Source organism: Plutella xylostella, chromosome 8, assembly GCF_932276165.1.
Source record: "Plutella xylostella chromosome 8, ilPluXylo3.1, whole genome shotgun sequence".
Taxonomy (NCBI): domain Eukaryota; kingdom Metazoa; phylum Arthropoda; class Insecta; order Lepidoptera; family Plutellidae; genus Plutella; species Plutella xylostella.
Window position 1 is genome coordinate 4,466,656 of NC_063988.1, and position 19,809 is coordinate 4,486,464.

Below are 19,809 nucleotides of genomic sequence, written 5' to 3' on the forward strand. Positions count from 1 at the left end.
TAAATGTAAGTATTATTTAATAACTAAACAACATAGAAGGCAATGTTGGTTGCGTATTATTTCAAACTCTCAAAAGCTGGTAGTAAAAGGTTCTCAGATTTAACCCCATTCAATTGTAACAAAATCTGCCGTAATTCTAACCTACCCACCTAAACTCGGTACTTTTCAGGCCCGGCTCAAAGTTATAAGCAAATTCATCCTATTAATACCCTGCTTTGTTTCGCTTGACAAGTATAAATTTACCGCCATCAAATCCCTTATAAAAATTTGCATAATTTTGTTTGACGCAACAAAGTGCCACGTTGTCGTATACGTGAATAGCCAATTGTCAATGTTGTCGTCAAACACCCTTGTGAAAGGGTAGAAACTACTTTTAGGGACAGGTGTGAATATACGGAAATCAAAGGTTTTTTAGATTGCACTATATCTCATACCTTAATTGTCATAAATTATCATGATGAAGTAGGTACACTGAATGCTTGATTTTTATTGACCCTAGTTAGATGTATAGATTGTATAGTGCCTAGTTGTACTGGGTATTCAAGTACAATTCTATTTATCTTCCGATTAATTAGCTGTACAGTAATCTTTTATTATGATCGGGCAGGGTATGAAATATTAGCATAGAGCGAGCAGACGTCATATAATTGAAAATGCCCGCGGACGCGACGCCGCGCTGGTGACGTCACACGCGCATGCGCCGGCCAGGACTCCTTGTGCACAGTATATTGTGGGTTTGCAGATGCTTCGGCCAATGTTGGTGTTAGGAAATGATAAACAAAGGAATGAGGTGTAAATTTCATTATTACGATTGATTGATTAGTATTCAAAGGTTGGTGTTACAAGCGGATCACTTGCACTTTTCCTTTTGATGCATAATACTTTAATTAATCAACTGATTGTTGATTTATGGGTTGTAATAATTCGGATTCTTGTATAATTATACATATGGTACAAATTGAGAAGTGAAATAAAGGTTGCAATTTATTCTCAACTCTGAAAACTCATGTAGGTATACGGATTACAGTTAAAACTAGAAATATTTGTTTTTCTTATTGTGTAAGAAGAGACTTTGTGCTATCCAATGAAATACCACATCGATCTAACATACAAAAAGAAATACATAATTATTTTATGATTTATAATAAAAAATATGTTTTATCGTCCCCACCACCATATACTGCGTTTCGGCATCCGTGGCCGCGCCGCGCGCTGGGCCAGTCGAGTCCGCGCCGCGAACAGCCGAGCCGCGGCTACGAACGCTACGCCGCGCCGTAGCACCGGCTACGAAATACCTGTGCTACGAACTACCTACGCCATAGTATACACTAGCCAAAATCTATGTGCATAGTGTAGATGGTAAAAAGTGTGATCGTTTAAAAGTGATTATGGAATTGAGTGGTGAATAGCTGAACTTGGACGCAGTCAGCGAGCTAAGGTGGGTGAATGAATATTGAATAACGAGATATGAATCGCTCGGATTTGGGCAGTTTAAAAGCGGAGATGGTTGTTTTAGTGGCACTCGGCACTAGACGGCACTCGCATCACTCGGAATGTCAAGGACACAGATATTGATCATTCTAGTACAGATGTGATGTGAGTTTAGACGAGACTTTGAGATTTGTCTTTTGTTACCTTTTTGTGCTATTCGTCAAAGTCTTTCGAGGAATTTTGGATTGTTTGATTTACGAATGATGTAGAGTAGAGGAAAGCACAGGCATTTTGTATAGCTAAAGCTTTAGGGTAAATGAAGAAAAAGGAAGGAGTGCTAGCAATGGATAAGATAAGCGGGGTTTCTGTTAATTGAGAGCTAATACCTGCGGATTACCGTCTAGCGTTGGGTTTAACACTATGAGTGTTCGATTTCCTTTTATTCGCACACTTTTTCTTCTTTAGAATATATCTTGAGCAGTGTATAATATATTTTTTCTGCGTAAGTCTATCTGATATCAATATAAATTTAATATAAGTACTTACCTACTTAGTAGCCTGAATTTGCTACTTGAAGGAATAATATATTTGCAGCAAGTACCCCTCGAGTTACGGATATATGACGTGTATGTAAATGTAAACCCTTTGTCCATGTGCCGACCAATATTTATGATATTTTATGCTAATTTACTTTGAGCTTAAAAATTCATTTGTAAATACTTATGCGACAATCCGAAGACACGGACTGCTTTGTTTGGTGTTTAGAGACTCTTTATTAAATTTTCATTGTATATAAAAATAGTTTTGTCGTTCTACTAGTCAGATTAAGGATATACAAGGTGCACTTTATAGTTCGCTCTTGATGCTGCTAATACCTGACGGGGAGGAAGATAATCAAATTCTAGCCTTCATTGTGTAGAACCGAGCTCATGCTATTGTTTCCCGGGTTCTATTCCCAGGTCAACAACAGCTTTTGATACCTCTTGTCATCACAATTGTGAATGCTTTTGTGGTAGTTCCGTCAGAGTTAAAATAAGTTACATAACTTGTATACTAACACGTAAGAATAAGAATTGTTCTCTTATCACTTAATGCGATTTTTTCAAGACAACCTCTGGGTTGAATAATGAATTCTAAATAATAATCGATCGATTGTTTAGTGGACTTGCTCAAGTGTAATGGTGGACATACACGCTAGTGCAGTATGGTCGTAATCGTAACTATTTCTCGTAGCATGTATGCCTTCCATAAAAAGTCTCAGTTGTAATCCCGTCAGGGGAAAGATGCCTCCTCACCACTAGTATTATTTTTGTTACAATTATTTACAAATGAATGCTTGCAGTGACCTTAATCTTTTATAGGTACCTATGCCTGTGTAAAATTCATTAAGCTTTAAGGTTTTAAGCTCTGGGTTATTATGTGCGTAACCCAAACGAGGTAACCTAAGTATCATACGGTGGTCGCTCGACCTTAATTTCCTCAGCACTTTCAGGCCACTGAAACGGTTTTCTCCACACGAACAATAAATGTAAAAGATGTTAGACATGACTTTAGAGTATCTTCATAAAGAAATCGTGAGGTGAGGGCACCTCCTTTTTTTGTTAACCTTACCCCAAAGATTACCTTTATGTATGGGCGGCCTTTTTTATTACGTCTATCTATTTCCGGGAGGTCATATTGCCTTCTCAGCCGAAAAAAATCATAGTGTTTTCTTAAAATAAGTAAGTTAAGTGTAAGATTTTCTTTAATACGATGTTTTATTTAATACATATTTTTGTATTCTAATCAAACACATTCAGAAAATCGTCTCTACACCGTATAGTATAATAATAAATATTTCTGCTCTTTCATCATAAATGAATATTTATACAATATTTCTTCCTTACGCAATTAGGTTCAGTGTTTTCCGCATCATTCTTCAAGAATACCTCCTCCAGAGATCGTCTGCGGATAAGGGGATATGATAATGGTCGCTGAATGAATATTTATAGAGGTTAAACGCGGCGAGTCCACATCCTACCTATATCCACTTTCCTTCTTATCCATATTTTATAACATAATATGTGTAAGATAAAGTTAAAATAAGTACGTTTTATTGCGCTCAAACATAATTCACACATTTATTTATTTATCAACCCTTTATTGTACACAAAATAGACAAATTACACAACATAGGTTTACAATTCGCATGGAAAGGTGAGCTTATTGCCAAAAAGCAATTAATTCCAGCCAAGCTTTGATTGGTATACATAGAACAGAAAATAAATATAATACGGCCTTATTACTAAAAGTAATCTCCTTCAGACAGCCACACAGACAGGAAAAATTAAGTTAAGAAAACGGGTAAGGTCTAAAACGAGATATATATTATAAGCATTTATGAACAGCATAGACGGAACGAATGAAAAAGTTTCATAGCTCGTGAGTGTACTTTAAAAACCTACGTAAGTATATATTTTATCTTTGAGCAGACAGTATTGTTCTTTCTCCAAATATCTCCCAGAAGCTTTGCCTTGAGAGTCTCCAGTCTAGCACGCGACCTTCAGGGTCCCTAGATTATAGTTCATGATAATGGCTCCCACTGAATATTTATAGCCCAGCCGGAGTGAGAGACCGGAGCCGACAGTTTCATCAATATTAGACTAGCTCTGACGGTCCGTTGCACTTTTTGCACATATATATGTATAGTTATATGAATAGAGAGACAGTGAAGTGGGAATTTATTTTTGGAAAATTATTCTGCGGACATGATAGCTACATAATGATCTAGATCCACACTTTGTCTACTGGTAACTGGAGATTTGTGAAAAAATATATTTTCTTGAAGGCACTCGTATGAACATATATTTATTATAGTGGAGATAATAATCATACCTTGTTTATATTTATCGGTATACATGTCTTTATACCTTTATCCGTTGGCCCAATTCTGTTTGTGTTAAAAACAACGAAAGCATAATTATAACAACAAAGCCAGCACTAGATATTTCGAAACAGCGAAAACAATGGCTGGTTGATGAGCAAATCTCGCCCGCTGTAGCTCCGGCGTTCGGATTTCAAACGAAGGAATTATTTCATAGCCCACGCCGCGGTACGACCTCACGATCGGAATCCAAAACGTGCCAGGAGGGTCACTCTACAGGGTGTTGCAAAAAGGGTATAGGCCGAAACCTACATGTGCAGCATGGTATATCTAAGCCCAAAATTTGCGAAAAAAAACATACAAACTATGTCGGTCAACACCCTGTATAGTAACGAAAAAAGAACGAATGAGAGCTGTCGTGCAATCGGCACATTCAATACAACGAGATAGAGTCGTGGCTTGTGCACTGTGCAGCTTCGCCCCTAAACTTAGTTTTTCGTCATAAAGAGTAACCCCCCTGTGCCAACATTTGTAACGTGTCCATGAACAGAATCTCACCTCTGCCACGTTGGCATTAAGAGCTATTCGCCGGATGTGATGCTCAATGCGTGTCATTAGGCGGAGTGCTCGCCAGGTGCCCCAGTGACTCACAGACTTACGCTTGTTGTATGAATGTATGTGTGAAAATCTAGGAAGCTAGTTTTTTTTACGTCCTGGATGAAAGCTAGACGCGAATTATAAGATATTTTATGCAAAGATATGTATAGAAAAATAATTTTGTGCTATGTTATGGAATAGGCTGTAAGTATGTAGATAGTAACTAAAAAGTTAAGGTAGATCTTCTAAAGAGCTGAACTGAAAAATAATGAAATAACCATGTTTGCAGATATATACAAGTAGGTATGTAACGTGTAAGTACGAGTATGTTGGTATTATAACTGTGGACTGCAAAGTTCAAAAAGGCCTTCCATTCATTCCTTTTGGGAATTAGCTTAGAATTTCGTGGAAGATGTGGGTAGGTAATAACATTTCTGTCTCTAGCGGATACTCCCACGACATCATAGCTTTAATTCCGGAAATATATCCAGTGCATTGTAATATTTAGGAAGTTTGCTTATTCAATATGTAAGCTATTTTTCACAGGAATTTTTCGCTCACGGTAGGTAAATTGAGCGCATTTCATATTGGTTTAGCATTCCATGTACCTACCTACACCTACTGAAAAAGTTTCAATCTCTCTAAAGGAAAATTATAAAACTTTTTTAAATTTAATATTTTCGATCCAAAGGTAAATGAAAAACATTTAATACTGAATTTAAGTTGGAACTTGCGAACAATATGGCACATGGCAAAGTAAACATACGTAAGAGATTGGGTTTGAAGATGTGTACATTTCGCAGCAAGAATCAGAGCAAACAAAAGGTTCGTGATTTTGCAAAACTCCCGCCCACTTTGAAGAAAAGTGGCATTTTCCCAGAGCTCTCTCTGTTTGTCTAATTATTCCGAGGAAATGTTTCTGAAAGTGTTTATAGGAAGCACAAAAGAAGCTTTTCTCAAAGGTACTCGTAATGGAGTATCAGTACATTGATTATTTATTTCATTTCACCGTGTCTTGCATTTTGTATGGCCTACTTAAAGAAATAATTTACTTTTAGTTTCGCCGGTGTCCTGCGATATACCATAAGTGGATTATAAAGTGATGTTTGCACCACTACAGTGGATTACACTACAGTACTACACTAGTGAAAAACTGTTTAGGTAAAGTAAAAAAACATACTAAGATATGAAATACGAGGATAAATTTGAATAGTGTATGTATAACTTTTGAAGATGTGTAATATCTGAAAGTTCTGTTTCTTATTGATAAAACGCCTTTGCCAAACCACCCTGTTTGCTGAGGGGTCTTGGGGTAAAAAGGTCAAGCTTTTGGCAGTGTAAAGGTGAATATTATTATTTTTATAAAGCATCAAGACTTAAAAATTAAGTCTTGATTATTCTCAAATATACATCCAAAATTCTGATTTTAAATTAATTAATTTAACCCTTTCACTAAAAGGTTTTGTCTGCGAGTTTTAATATTCGTTTAAATACAAGTTTAAAACTTTGGACAAATTAGAGGATTAAATCCTTAGGTCGGTTCTACCTTTTTTGGCCTAAGATTTATTTGCCTAATCTCGTATTGCATAGTAACGTTTGGTCAAAATCTCGTTTCGCCGAAAATCGTATGGCATAAATCTCTTTTAGTAAAAAGTTATTTCGCATAATCTTGTTTAGACTAATAATGGTATAGCCAAATCTTGAATAGCCTAATAATGCTATGGCATAGGTTATATATAAAGTAATAATATTCGTTTGGCTTTAACTTTGTTGTAGCGTCTCCCTACATAGCGCAAACTGGTGCCTTGTATTGTGGCCGCTAAGTGGGAAACGCTCCGCTCCGCTTCGCTGCGCTCCGCTTTGCTTTTGAAAAAAATGTGCACCTAACACGCTCCTCCTCGCTTTGCTCGTCGTCGCACCTATCTTTAGGTTTCGATCCCATGGGGTTTAATGGCGTTTGTAAGAATTATAATGGTCATTCACTTTCGATATTTTGATCATTTAATATCGTGATTTTAGGGATGTAGGAGATAAATACAGCAATTTGTACATAATAACATACTTAATATAGTATTTGTAAAGATAATATTAGGAGAAACAAGATTATACCAATACGAACAATTAGAGCAAACGAGACTTAGGTGTTTCAAGTTTGTGCCAAAAGAGTTTTAGACAAAACGAGTCTTATGCCACATAAGACTTGGCGAAGTGATGATTCTACCAAAAAAGTTTAGACCTTACGAGTTATGCGAAACGAGTTTAGGGCAATAAAGATTAGGCCAGATGAGGGGAACCCCCTTAGGTCGGCCTTCTATCGGCGATTTGCACGCGCTCCATCATAATGGAATGTTAATTTTATATTCATTATTAATATCATAAATTTGACTCAGAAAAACAAACTGCGGTGGGTGTACTGTACGTACAGTGTATATTTTATTGTTAGGTATTAGGTATATCATTCATTACATAATATGTATGATGATGACTTAACAATAAGTCCAAATATAAATACTCAAAATGAAATGTAAATTTTAACACGTTTACGTTTGCGAGCCGCACAGATGCATTTGCGGTGTGGGAGTGGAGGCTAATGGCCACCACGGCCTGAGTTGCGGCAGATGCGCCGGCAGATTCCCCCGACACCACGCTCTCAACGACCTGATCAGAAGGGCTCTGATTTCAGCAAACATCCCGTGCGTGCTGGAGCCGCCGGGTCTGAGCCGTACGGACGGCAAGCGCCCAGACGGCTTAACGTTGGTGCCCTGGGAGCGTGGTAAAAGTCTTCTGTGGGATGCGACTTGCGTCAGCACTTTTGCCGCATCTCATGTCGGTAGCACAAAACGCATCGCTGGGTCTGCTGCTGAAAGTGCTGCGACCGCTAAGCATTCCAAATATAGCATGCTATCAAAAACCTATATATTTGTGCCTTTTGCCGTCGAAACAACGGGAGTGTGGGGTTTTGAGGCAAAACAGTTTTTGTCGAGCCTCAGCCGAGACGCCTCAGGGAGCGAGGCCAAGACCGACGCTCGGGATCGTATCTGGCTCAAAGAATCTCCCTAGCCATACAGCGAGGCAATGCAGCCAGCATTATGGGAACCTTTGAGCCAGGTACGATAAGAGGAGGTCTTTTTGATTAGGTGAAGTATTTTGTTATTTTGCATGTTTATTTGTTAATTAATTTTATTTTGTAATTCTTTAAGTGACATTATTGATAATGAACATTGGATAATTGAACATTAAAATAATATATAATAATAGCTCTCTCACCTTAGTTAGTATGTACATACCAACAAATTGCACGCCAAATTTTAACAAGCTCACAGTATAATATTACTAAACATACGATACACATTAATTTCGCGTACACACATAGGTACACATACAGTACTACAATTATAATACTCTTTGAAATGAGTCTGGGCGGTTCTGTTTGTGTTTACAGTCAGCTCGCTTATTGAATTTGGAGCGCAGCCTGAGGGTTCATATCGCACAGGGCAAGGGCAACATTTACTTATCGACGCGGAAAGGGTCCCATTATATATTCCTCTGTGCTACACATTGCCGCTTTTGGGTGTAAAAAAGGCGCTTTTTATTCGGGTACCACATGCGCCTTTGGTTATTCCAGCATTACAGATACGGTATTTGAGGCTTTAGCTTTATTGCAAAGTAATAGAGTTGTGGTTAGAGTAACTTTAGTTGGACACTTCGTTTGTGTGTTGTGTGAAGGTGTAGTGAACGAGTTTCTGTGCGTTTGTGGTCACGGGAGAAGCGGCCTTTACTTTGCCTTCCCCGGTGATTATGGAAATCACGGCAATGATGTTTTCAGACGGTAGCGCATGTGTCTAAAAGAGTGACTTACACATTTATATTCCTAGGTATATGAATGTAAGATAAACATTAAATAATCTTTGTTGCACACAAACAGAAACAGTTTCATAAACATAGAAAAGAAAATAAATAGTATAATCGGCGGTCTTATTTTTATCAATCAACGTATTTATCAAAAAAAAGCTAAATTCTTTCAAGATACAGGGTGATGCAAAAGTGGTATAGTTAGCTGAAAAAGTGACTCAAGTGGTTAATTGGAACAACTTTAATTAGCTCTACGGCTTTTGTATATTTCGTGAACAAACATGCTTTTGTGAAATAGTACCTGTGTCCCATACCTATTTAGGATTATTTTGAAGTTTCTACTAATAATCACAAGTAAACTCGATTGTGAATTATAAATTTCCGGATCCTTAATAATTGGCACAAGGAAACTATACATTTTCGTTTTTAAAGCAATGACCTCTCTTATTTGATTAAGGGCTCTAATATTGTGTTGATCGCTACCGACAATAATTAACAATATTTTCTCTAGTTAATTACGGTGGGGAAGATAAAAGTAGATACTCTTGGGAAATCAGAGATGGATAATTTTGTTTTATAGTTCTTCTGTTGCTGAGAAGATAGGTAAATGCTTAAAATTATTATACATAATATTATACTGGCGTACCTTTACTTGCGTTACTAAGAAAATAGATTTTTTAAAGAAAATTTAAATAATAGTGAGACCAAAAATATATATGTGAAGGAAGTACGATCACTGAAAAAGCTAGCTGAACTACGGACACTAGAACTTAAGTATTATGTTTGTAAGGTTATTGGTATAGGGTGCTAGAGTATCTGAAAAATATATTATGTACTATCAACAGTCAGTTAAACTTCAGTTTACATAAATAAATAACGTTTAAGCCCACCCTTTGCCCACGTCTTGGAGTCGCAAGGTACACATGTGGCCGGAACTATAAATAGCGGGTGAGTCAACAGGAGTCCAATATAGCTGTTTATTTTTACTGTTCGACGATTTACTTTAACCTTCGCCCGCATCGGAGCTGACCTCAGGGGGTCACTCCATATGACGAAAAACTAAGTTTCGGAGCTATGCTGCGCGAGCCACGATAGTGCCACGACTCTATCTCGTTTATTAAATGTGTCGATTTTACGACAGCTCTTGTTGGTTCGTTTTTTGTCAGTATAGATTAACCCTCCAGCTACGTGATGCATCGCTCGCCAGCCCCTGATTGCCGCCGGCCAGGGCTGCCGCAAGATGCGATGGTCATTGAACTGGAAGTCAGGTAGAATTGGAACACGGGGAAATTCTGCTAACCAATAATTATCGCGAAATGAATTATATTGAGGTATATGATAGAGACTAACCAATAACCATTATGAAACAATAGTGATGATCGTAATGTGGGACTTCCCTGAAAACGTTTGTGTTACATAAATATATGTAGGTATTTAAAAAAAAAAATATTATTTAAGGATATTAATAATTTCCAAAACATTATTTATTTTATTTGGTTAAAATATTTTTACTCACTTACTATTACCATTTCAAAAAGGCTCGGTTACTGAGGAGAAGAAATGGTGAAAGAGCATATGTTTATGTATAATGTTTTCTTATGTAAATGAAAATTATATCAGGTAACTTACTTTTTTCCAACTCGATGTTACATTTCTTGGCAACCACCAGCCTGAAGTGATCAAAGTCTCGCCTCGGAACATTGCAAAGCCGTTACACTTTTCAGCGGCAGAGTTTTAACTAGTTACAAAAGTGTTTGTGCGTTCCGGAACTGAAACTCCAGTTAATTTCATTTGACAGATAGCCCGCATGCTCGCCGATAGCGAGTTAGAGCATGTTTGATTGCACGCCGGAGTTACAGCTCTGTTAAACGACGTGCCAGTGGAAAAGTTGGACATTCAGGATTGTTAGAGACCTTTAAAAATTGGATACTAGCTGCTTTAAAACTAAGGACTTAGTTGCGAAGTAGATAGAGGAACGTTGTTTGAAGCTTTTTTCAGATATAAGTAAGTAAGTAATCACGTAAATTTGGAAATGTAAAATCATATTGATACTTCGAATACAGCATCGTAATTATCGTAAGTATACAATGCTGCTTAGAGCGAGCTTATTTTGAATAATCATGAATGTCTTTGTAAGCAAAGCTGAAAACTCAATTAACCGCATCGAGAGAAAATGAGACGTCAAATTGGCATTAACTTTCTCTTAACTTTTGAATCGAGATGCGTTCGGAATAACAACAACTAAGTACAATCAGCCAGCAACTCTAAGCACAAACAACAAAATAGGTATTATGAATTTCGAACATGGAAATGATCCGTGAGTTTGGTGGTCGCTCCAGCCATCCGTGTTCCGGTATTCAATCGGAAACGATGGTCAGGGGTCAGGGGGGCCACTTTAACTTACGAAAAACTAGGTTTCAGAGCTCTGCTGCACTGTAGACGACTCTACATCGTTGTCTAAACGTCCCGATATTTTTTTTTCAAGCAGAAGTAACCCTCCAGAGGCGCACTTCATTACAGGCAGGATGCACTGGCCTGCCGCGAATTTAGACGTGACTAAAATATGTCAGGATACGGCTTAGGCATAGGTGCAATTATGGCGCGTAAAATACGGATGGCGGTTCGAAATGGAGGGAAAATGCGTCGTGTATTCTGTGGTCGAAATGACGGTCTGACTCGCTCGTTGTCGACGTGGCCGCAGGCGGTTGCAGCTTTCCATGACGTTCGATGCAATTATTTATGTACTCCATAGTGGAGACCGTACTGTACAGATGTACACTGTGGTCAGATACGAGTTGCAGTGCCGAAGCGGAGCTTTAATCTGAAAGGTGTTTAGTGTGGTATATGAGATTAGATTAAATAGTTAAAACGCGTACTGTATGTCGTTTGGTTTTCTGTGAAACAACAGTTTTTCGTTTTTCCTAGAGAACTATGCATGAATTTTCTTTTCTTCAATTTACAATGCAAAGTAAATTCCGAACTTTTTTTGAAGAGTTTCGGCAGTACCTATCGTTCATTCCATCCAGTAAATAACATTTCAATATTACTTTTACTAAGACCTTATTTCATTTGTTTCCTTTATGAATATTGGATCCGTGTGATTGGTTCAGCCCTAACCAATGCCGGTGGTCGTTTGATTCATTAGACGACGCGAGGTGGATTGGCACAAATTGTGGCACAATCGCGCCCGCTGGCAGATTGCGGCGAATAACAGATGCTTCCGTCTCATTTCATATGGTACCGGTGTGATTTATGACTTTATAAGCTAAACTAACTTCACTGGCACTCGTTGCGAAGGCGACGAGACGGCTATGCAAAAAGGGATTTGTTATTGGAATTGATATAATGATGATGAAGCTAAGCTTTAGAAATCTATTGGAAAGTTATAATTTTATTTATTATCAATTGTGGGTTTCACAATAAGTCCGTAGGTAGGTACTATATGTTCTTACATTAGAAAGGTATTTCCACATTTTAATAAAACGCACCACTCTTTTACACATGATTTAACATAAATTATACATTAAAAGTATTAAAGTCATAAATAACAAGATAAAATCCACTCTTGAATTAAATTAAATCATAACATTTTCCGTGCGGGCGAAATGAAATATTTTTTTAAGAGAATAAATTCAATGTGCCCACGAGAGTAATATTATAACGTGTAGTGTTTGGTAGTACCTCCGTACCACGGAGGTGATGTGTCATTCACGTGTCCTCGTGTGAGCGGGATGGATGGATATGGGTCGTATAGTGTCGTCACACTCGCTCGGAAAGCGGTGATGGATGGAAGAGTATCGTAGTAGAGGGGTAGTCCGGAGAGTGGGGCGGATGGGGAGCGCGGCTCAATCGATACCCCACCCGGCGCTGGGCCCCTGGTACACCGGCAACGCACCCCTGTCACAGACCAATAAACATTTAAGACATCGCTACACAAATAATTGTGAGATGTTACGATATTCGTAGAGTCAAAAAATATAATTAGGCATTTTTTCAAACAGGATATATTTTTCACAATTTTTTTAATAATTCTTCAGAGTGGACCAATAGAAATGCAAATGTATTGAATCTCCGATCACGTAGGAAAGTAGCCCGGGCGATTCCATATCCAGTGCGGGCTGAGAGCAGTTCGTATTCAAAGAGCATTCCAACTATTGATGCGGTGGCCACACGAGACTGGCAATAGTCGCAATTGCTTCATTACTTACCTCGGACGATGGCTTTCAGACTCGCCAGCTACATACAATCCTTGAGATACGTTTGCCTAATGGGTTCCCACCGCCCTCGAGAGGTGATGGCAATCTGTGCAGGTTGAATTTATTGATACGACCGACGTTTCACCTAAACAACTCTGTGTTGAGCCTGGGCCATACTGACTCAAAGGGTTCAAATATAGTTATTATCCTTGGTCATTGCTTGGTCAGTGCTCAAGTAATATTTACCACCGATAGATCAACATTGTATTCTTCGAGACAGACATAATAAAGCAAACAATTGCCATCAAAAATATATTTTCGAAGATACGAACACGCAAACCCCTACCCCACGTAATACCGAAACTAAGCAGTGTATCGCATAAGTCGCTGTCGAATGCGGGTTTTGTCCTATTCCTTTTCAATTGCCGCCACAACAAACCGCAGCGTAGCGGGAATGTTTATTTAGTGTGTAAGTGTGAAAATTTCCACAGTACGCGTAGCGAGGGTTGCACACTGCATAGGTAATGCAAAACAAAGAGGGTACTTCCCAGTGATCGATATCTGAATGGCAGCTGAATTTGTTGATTGAAATTTTGCGTTATTGGCGGTCGAAATTGTGCATAGCTGATGACCTGTCGAGTATTTGTCGTTTTGAGTTTGAGCCGCTCTGATCAATTTATTCATTTATACTCATATGGAGCATGAGCATGCAATTAGTGATATGGATGATATTTACCTATATTTACCCTATGTTTGTACTTGCATGTTATAATTACTGGTAAGTAGGTATTCGACTGCATTTATTTCTAGGCTCAGTTGCTTGAGTGCTAGGTCCTTTTAGGTAGCTATCATAGTGTTCCACTGCTGGGCAAAGGCCCTCCCTTATAATAAATAAGATAATTAACATGTAAAGTTTAATTATAATTATTAACTTAAACTTTGATCACAAGTCAAACTTTTCAGAGGTGTTACTGTGAGAACATTTTTATACAAGTTTAACTTGGTTTTAAAACATTCTCAAGAGTTCCAAATAGGGTTCCTTTCTACGGGTTCCCCCTAACAATATGATGACGACGCCCTGGGGTGATCCGCCCTGGAAAATAGGGCTCCGCAGTCGCGAAAATTGGCATATCCCGGCGCTCACTCCGATTAGAATCACCAAATTTAAGGAAAATGAAGATGCCTATTACGCATTGTAAATACGATAATTATGCAGAGTAATGCTGTAACTTCATCGCTTATTTCAAAATTGTTTTTATATTTTTTTTATCAGAAACCCACTTTTTTACTCAATACGTATATTACGTATATAAATAAAGCAGAGTCTTTATTAAATTCTTTGCCCATACCAGCTGTCTAACCCCGTATGTTTCTGGGAAACGCTTATATTACAGCTTCCTTCTGGATTCCAACTGTTCAGGGAATTTATACAACGTGATAAAACCATTGGAAACAGCTTTCGGCATTAAAACTTGTGCAATTGTCTTTCATAAAATGTTATGAGACGTTTTCCTCGCTGTGTTAAATCGCCCGATAGTGTTTCCGACCCATTACCGTCGGCTGAATATTATCTTAGTTTTCAGAAACTTACACCACGTGTAGGTTTTAATTAATATCATACTTTACACATCATCGGTTGTCGAGGCCTACAGATTGCGTTTCCACTATTTGAAAGTGACCAGGTACTTAGTTCTGATACCAAACAAAAATTCGTGCCTCGATAAATGTTGCAATAGTGGTAGAACAAAAGCTATCCAGATTGAATCCCTGAGTCACCCCATTCCGCTTAGTACCTATACCAATTTTGCAACACCTTGTATAATTATTAAAACTCAAACCAATCTATTTTATTCATCGAAGCTGTCTTCCTAGCGATGGGTAAGTTATTAATCATAGTAGGAGCGGGAACACACGTGTCGGCTGCCAGGCGCTGAAATAGTTGGAGGTTGTGATAAGTTGTGCACCTGGTGGCTGGAACTTGTGCCAAGACACCTACTCCGGATTTACGAAGTCTTTAAGTTTGGCCTGCCAACTACATATTTTATTATAAACTCCTTTAATGTACTTTCAAGGGATAATTTTAAAATTATATATTATTATGAACCTAAAATCGTAATAGTTCCTCCCAATGTAGGAGTTGGAGCCTCCTGGGTTAAACCTCTGCATATAGGTATATTTCTGCCCTAGTGCACATTTCTTCTTCTTCTTTCTCTTCAGCCTATAGTCAACTGCTGGACATAGGCCTCTCCTTAAGCACGAAACTGGATACAATCTATATCTATCAATCTATATTATTATATTATATTCGAAATGGTTATTAGATTGCGCACATTTTCGCACATTAATATTAGTTGTGACATATTTTTATATTTTATTACCATATTTTATATTTTATATACAAACACATACATTTGTTGTAAGTTGACCTTACGTACGTAAGTGAGTGGAAGAGTTTCAGCCTGTGTTTAAAACAGATGAAGACAGATTCGCTCTGTGGATGGCGCGAGATTGCTGTAATTTATAAAACGGAGCGCCGTTTACTCTGCCGCTCACTGGGAGATCCTACGTATGTCTTCATCTTGACTCTTGGTCTTTTAACAGCTACTTAATTTTATGTTTATATGATTTAAATTGATAAAGACTGGGTTGTCAGTTTGATAAAGATAATGGTCATGTGAGTTTTTACTATGGGTAGTACAATATTAATGTAGTCTTAGTTCCTTATATGTCTGCATTTACTGTTTTTTTAATTATTATTGTATAAAAGAGTTTTGTTAAATTTACCTGAGTTTTCCACCAACCAAGGGTTGGCTGGAAGAAATTGCTTTTTGGCAATAAGCCCGCCTTTGTGTACTAACTTCTTCTTAATTTGTATTTTGTCTGTGTATGTTATTTTTTAAGTATGCAATAAAGTGTCTATAAATAAATATAAACAAATATTTCTTTCACGAATTTCCAAAACTTGTTCAGAATAACGAGAATATCTTTTGGATTACCTACTAGGTACTTTTGCAGCATTCTGTATAGTGTAGACAACTACTGCATTTTGTTTGCAGATATTTAGCAACAATCATTTTAACTTGCACAATCCATACATGTTCAAACTCCATTTCACCCGAATGTTCAATAAGTACTCGAAGAAAAAAGACAATGTCAAAAATATCCTAAAATGACATTTCACCGACCTGCCTACGCCAATCACGTGACGGCGCCACCTCCTATGTCTCTACAAACTTGATTTCCTGCACGTCTAGACACATTTCCGCCATTTTACAAAATGCTCAATTTCGTAACGATCATTTTTTAGCGAGCTCGTCTTTTTTCATGGCGTTCATGAATGATCGGAAATTTTTAACCACTATGGCAGATTATGGTGTTATAAGTTTAACATCCCTGTATGTATTTGTGTATAAATGTTTGAGTATCGTAGCAGCTAAACAGATTAAACGGATTTTGGTTAAAATAAATGTGAGGGATAGGATACCATGTCTCATATTACCTACATATACAGAGCTATGCACGAACTAATAAGAATTTGTTTTTTTCAGGTAATAATTAAAGTCTCAGTGAAGGGTGAAGGATGGCGATAATAGCAACACATTCATGCGGTAAAGACTACTTTTTTCTAAATCATTGATACTCGGCTAAAAATAGGTTACTGGCTTCTTCAATAGGCAATTCCGAGATTAAATCCTGTTGAGATGGACACTGCAGCACTGGACAAAGAAGAGAATGCATCGCACTCACACATAAGTATTGCATAATAGCACAAAAGATTCCATCCGTGCATGTGTGTGTGTGGAGTTCATTTCATGACTGAATTATTTTGTAGAGGAGCTAAAGTGACTTGAGGTCAACCTGAATCAAATTTAGTAAGTAGGTGCGTTAGTAGTATTATCGGATAATAGTTTGAGGCTGAATTCTTTATCATCATCATCAGCCCATGTCAACCCACTGCAGGGTATAGGCCTCCTCCATGTTATGCCAAGTCCCACGGTCCTGTGCTACACTCATCCAGTTTGGTCCAGTCACTCTCCTAATGTCATCGGACCAACGGGTCGGCGGTCTACCGACTGATCGCCGTCCCTCCCTTGGCCACCACTCCGACACTGCCTTGGTCCATCTGCCGTCTTGCCGCCTTGCCAGATGCCCTGCCCATCTCCACTTCAGCTTCGTGATCCGTCTCCCAACGTCTTCAACCTTTGTCCTGCGTCGAATTTCTACGTTCGGGATACGGTCCACTAGCGAGATGCCTAGCATGGTGCGTTCCATGGCTCGTTGTGCTACTTTAATTTTGTGCATGCATGTCTTTGTGAGCGTCCATGTTTCGGCACCATAAGTGAGGGTAGGCAGCACACACTGGTTGAAAACCTTGGTCTTCAGGCACTGTGGCAGGCTAGATTTAAAAACATCTGCTAGGTTACCAAAAGCAGCCCACCCTAGCTGAATTCGTCTAGCGATCTCCTTTGTCTGCGAGTCTTTGTCAAAAGATAAACATTGTCCAAGATATATGTACTTGTCCACAACTTCTACTGAGCTGTTGCCTACTGTTATGTTAGGTACGGCTGTAGGACAACTGGTCATGATCTTGGTCTTGGACATGTTCATCTTCAGACCGACGCGCAGAGACGCTACATGCAATTCTTCAAGCATCTCTTGGAGATCAGCAACGTTCTCAGCTAGGACAATAAGGTCGTCGGCAAAACGCAGGTGTGACATGTTAGTGCCGTTGATATTAACACCTCTCTCGTCCCAGTTTAAAGTCTTTAGTGCGTCTTCTAAAACATTTGTAAAGAGCTTGGGAGAGAGAGTGTCTCCTTGACGCACGCCTCGGTTAATTGACACAAGGTCAGTTAGACTATGCATTGCATGCGCACCTGCATTGTTGCCTCTTTGTACAGCTCCCGGAGTACATCCACATATCGCTTGTCAATGTTGCAGCGATGGAGAGCATGGAAGACGGCCCAGTGCTCGACTGTGTCGAATGCCTTTTCATAATCTACAAAGGCAAGACACTGGGGCCGGTTGTACTCTTTGCATTTCTCCATCAGCTGTCTGACTGCATGAATGTGGTCAATAGTCGAGTATCGACTCCGGAAGCCGGCTTGTTCAACGGGCTGGTAGTCGTCGAAGCAGTGGTTCAGTCGGTTGCACAGGACCTTGGCAAACAATTTATAGACCTGAGAGAGTAGGCTTATTGGGCGGTAATTGGGTAATTTGGTCTTGTCCCCTTTTTTGTGAAGGATCGTGACTATAGCATTTTTCCACGCTTTTGGTGCTATTGCTTTTTTAAGCACTTCGTTGAAGAGTTTAGCTAGCATTCTCAGTAAGGGAAGTCCACCAGCTAGAAGCATTTCCATATAGACTCCATCTTCACCACACGCTTTTCCTCGTTTCATTGATCCCAGGGCATAGTCTATTTCGGCTTCTGTAATCGGAGGTATGCCATCCTCGTCGAAGCGCTCACTTGGATCAGCTCTTGGGTCTGTAGCGTCTGGTGTTACAGGTTCTGCTGCTTTTGATGCATATAGTTCCGCATAAAACTCTTCAACGATACGAAGAATTTGGTCACGATCGGTTACTTGGTTACCGCGACTGTCAGAGAGCTTATTTATTTCGGACCTGTTTCCACAGAGCTTTCTCTTAAAAACTTTGGGTCCTTTGTTGTCCTGGATGGTGTTTTTAATAACATTCACGTTATAAGCTCGTAGATCTGTTCTAACAGCTTTTCTGACAGTTTTATTCAGCTTTTGTAACTCTCTCAGGTCCACTGCTGTGTCACATTTCATTTCTCTTCTTCGAGACAGTAGAGCGAGCGTATCGGGTGTTAATTTTTCCTCCCTCGCTTTTCTCCCACCGAGATGTTTCTTGGTGGTTTCTGTTACGACACGGCAGATTGATTCGTTTAGTGAGTCCACGTCCTGGTTCTCTTCCTTTAGTCCATCGAATCGGTTTTGGAGTTCTAGTTGGAATTCTTTTTGGAGGAACTTGTAGTCCGCCGCCTCATACTTAAGCGGTTTCCTCAGGAACATCTTCTCTCTTTCTTTGGACAGGTTATACCGGAACGTGGCTCTCACTAAACGATGGTCACTACCGGTCTTAAAGCGGCTGAGAACTGAAACATCGGTAATATTCGACTTGTTGGAGCAGACAATGTAGTCGATCTCGTTTTTTGTCCTGCCATCAGGACTAATCCAAGTCCATTTCCTCGATGGTCGCTTTTTGAAGAAAGTATTCATAGCGAATAGCTGGTGTTGTTCGAGGAAATTTACAAGGGTTTGTCCTCTTGCATTCCGAGTTCCTAGTCCAAACTGCCCAACCGATGTCTCGTTTGCCAGAGGAGGTCCGACTTTGGCGTTAAAGTCACCCATGATAATTGTAAAGTGACATGGGTTTTCTAAATACGCTTTCTCTACTTCCTCGTAGAAGGTTTCGACTTCATCATCGGGATGTTTCGAGGTGGGGGCGTACACTTGAATTACCTTCACCGCATATCTTGAATTTAAAGTCAGATTGACATAGCAAACCCGTGTTGAAACACTTGTTATGTTTTTGACTGCTGGAGATAGCTTTTTGTGTATAAGGAAACCCACACCCCCATACTTCGTGTCGTCATGTCCTCTATAGTAGAATAGGTGGCCATTCTGGAGTCTCACGAGATCTTCTCCTTTTCGCCGCACCTCGGACAATCCCAACACTTCCCAATTAATGTGGTCTAGCTCTTCACAGAGTTCATCCATCCTGTCATCAGTGCTCAAGGTCCTTGGGTTATATGTAGCCATATTCAATGTATGTTGGTAGCCGGATCTCTGCCGGAGATTATTAGTACCCTCTGCCCCGCCGGAACCGTGACCGCTACCGGAGTCCGGG

At 39.1% G+C, this 19,809-nt stretch overlaps 1 protein-coding gene across 1 annotated transcript in view; it reads left to right on the forward strand.

The window, feature by feature from the left end:
• The first annotated feature begins 1,207 nt into the window (after nucleotides 1–1,207).
• LOC125488867 overlaps nucleotides 1,208–19,809 on the forward strand; it is a 77,769-nt gene continuing 59,167 nt past the window's right edge. The window contains exon 1 of the mRNA XM_048622547.1: nucleotides 1,208–1,438. The gene's annotated coding sequence lies outside the window, so the exon portion shown is untranslated. The remainder of the gene's footprint in view (nucleotides 1,439–19,809) is intronic.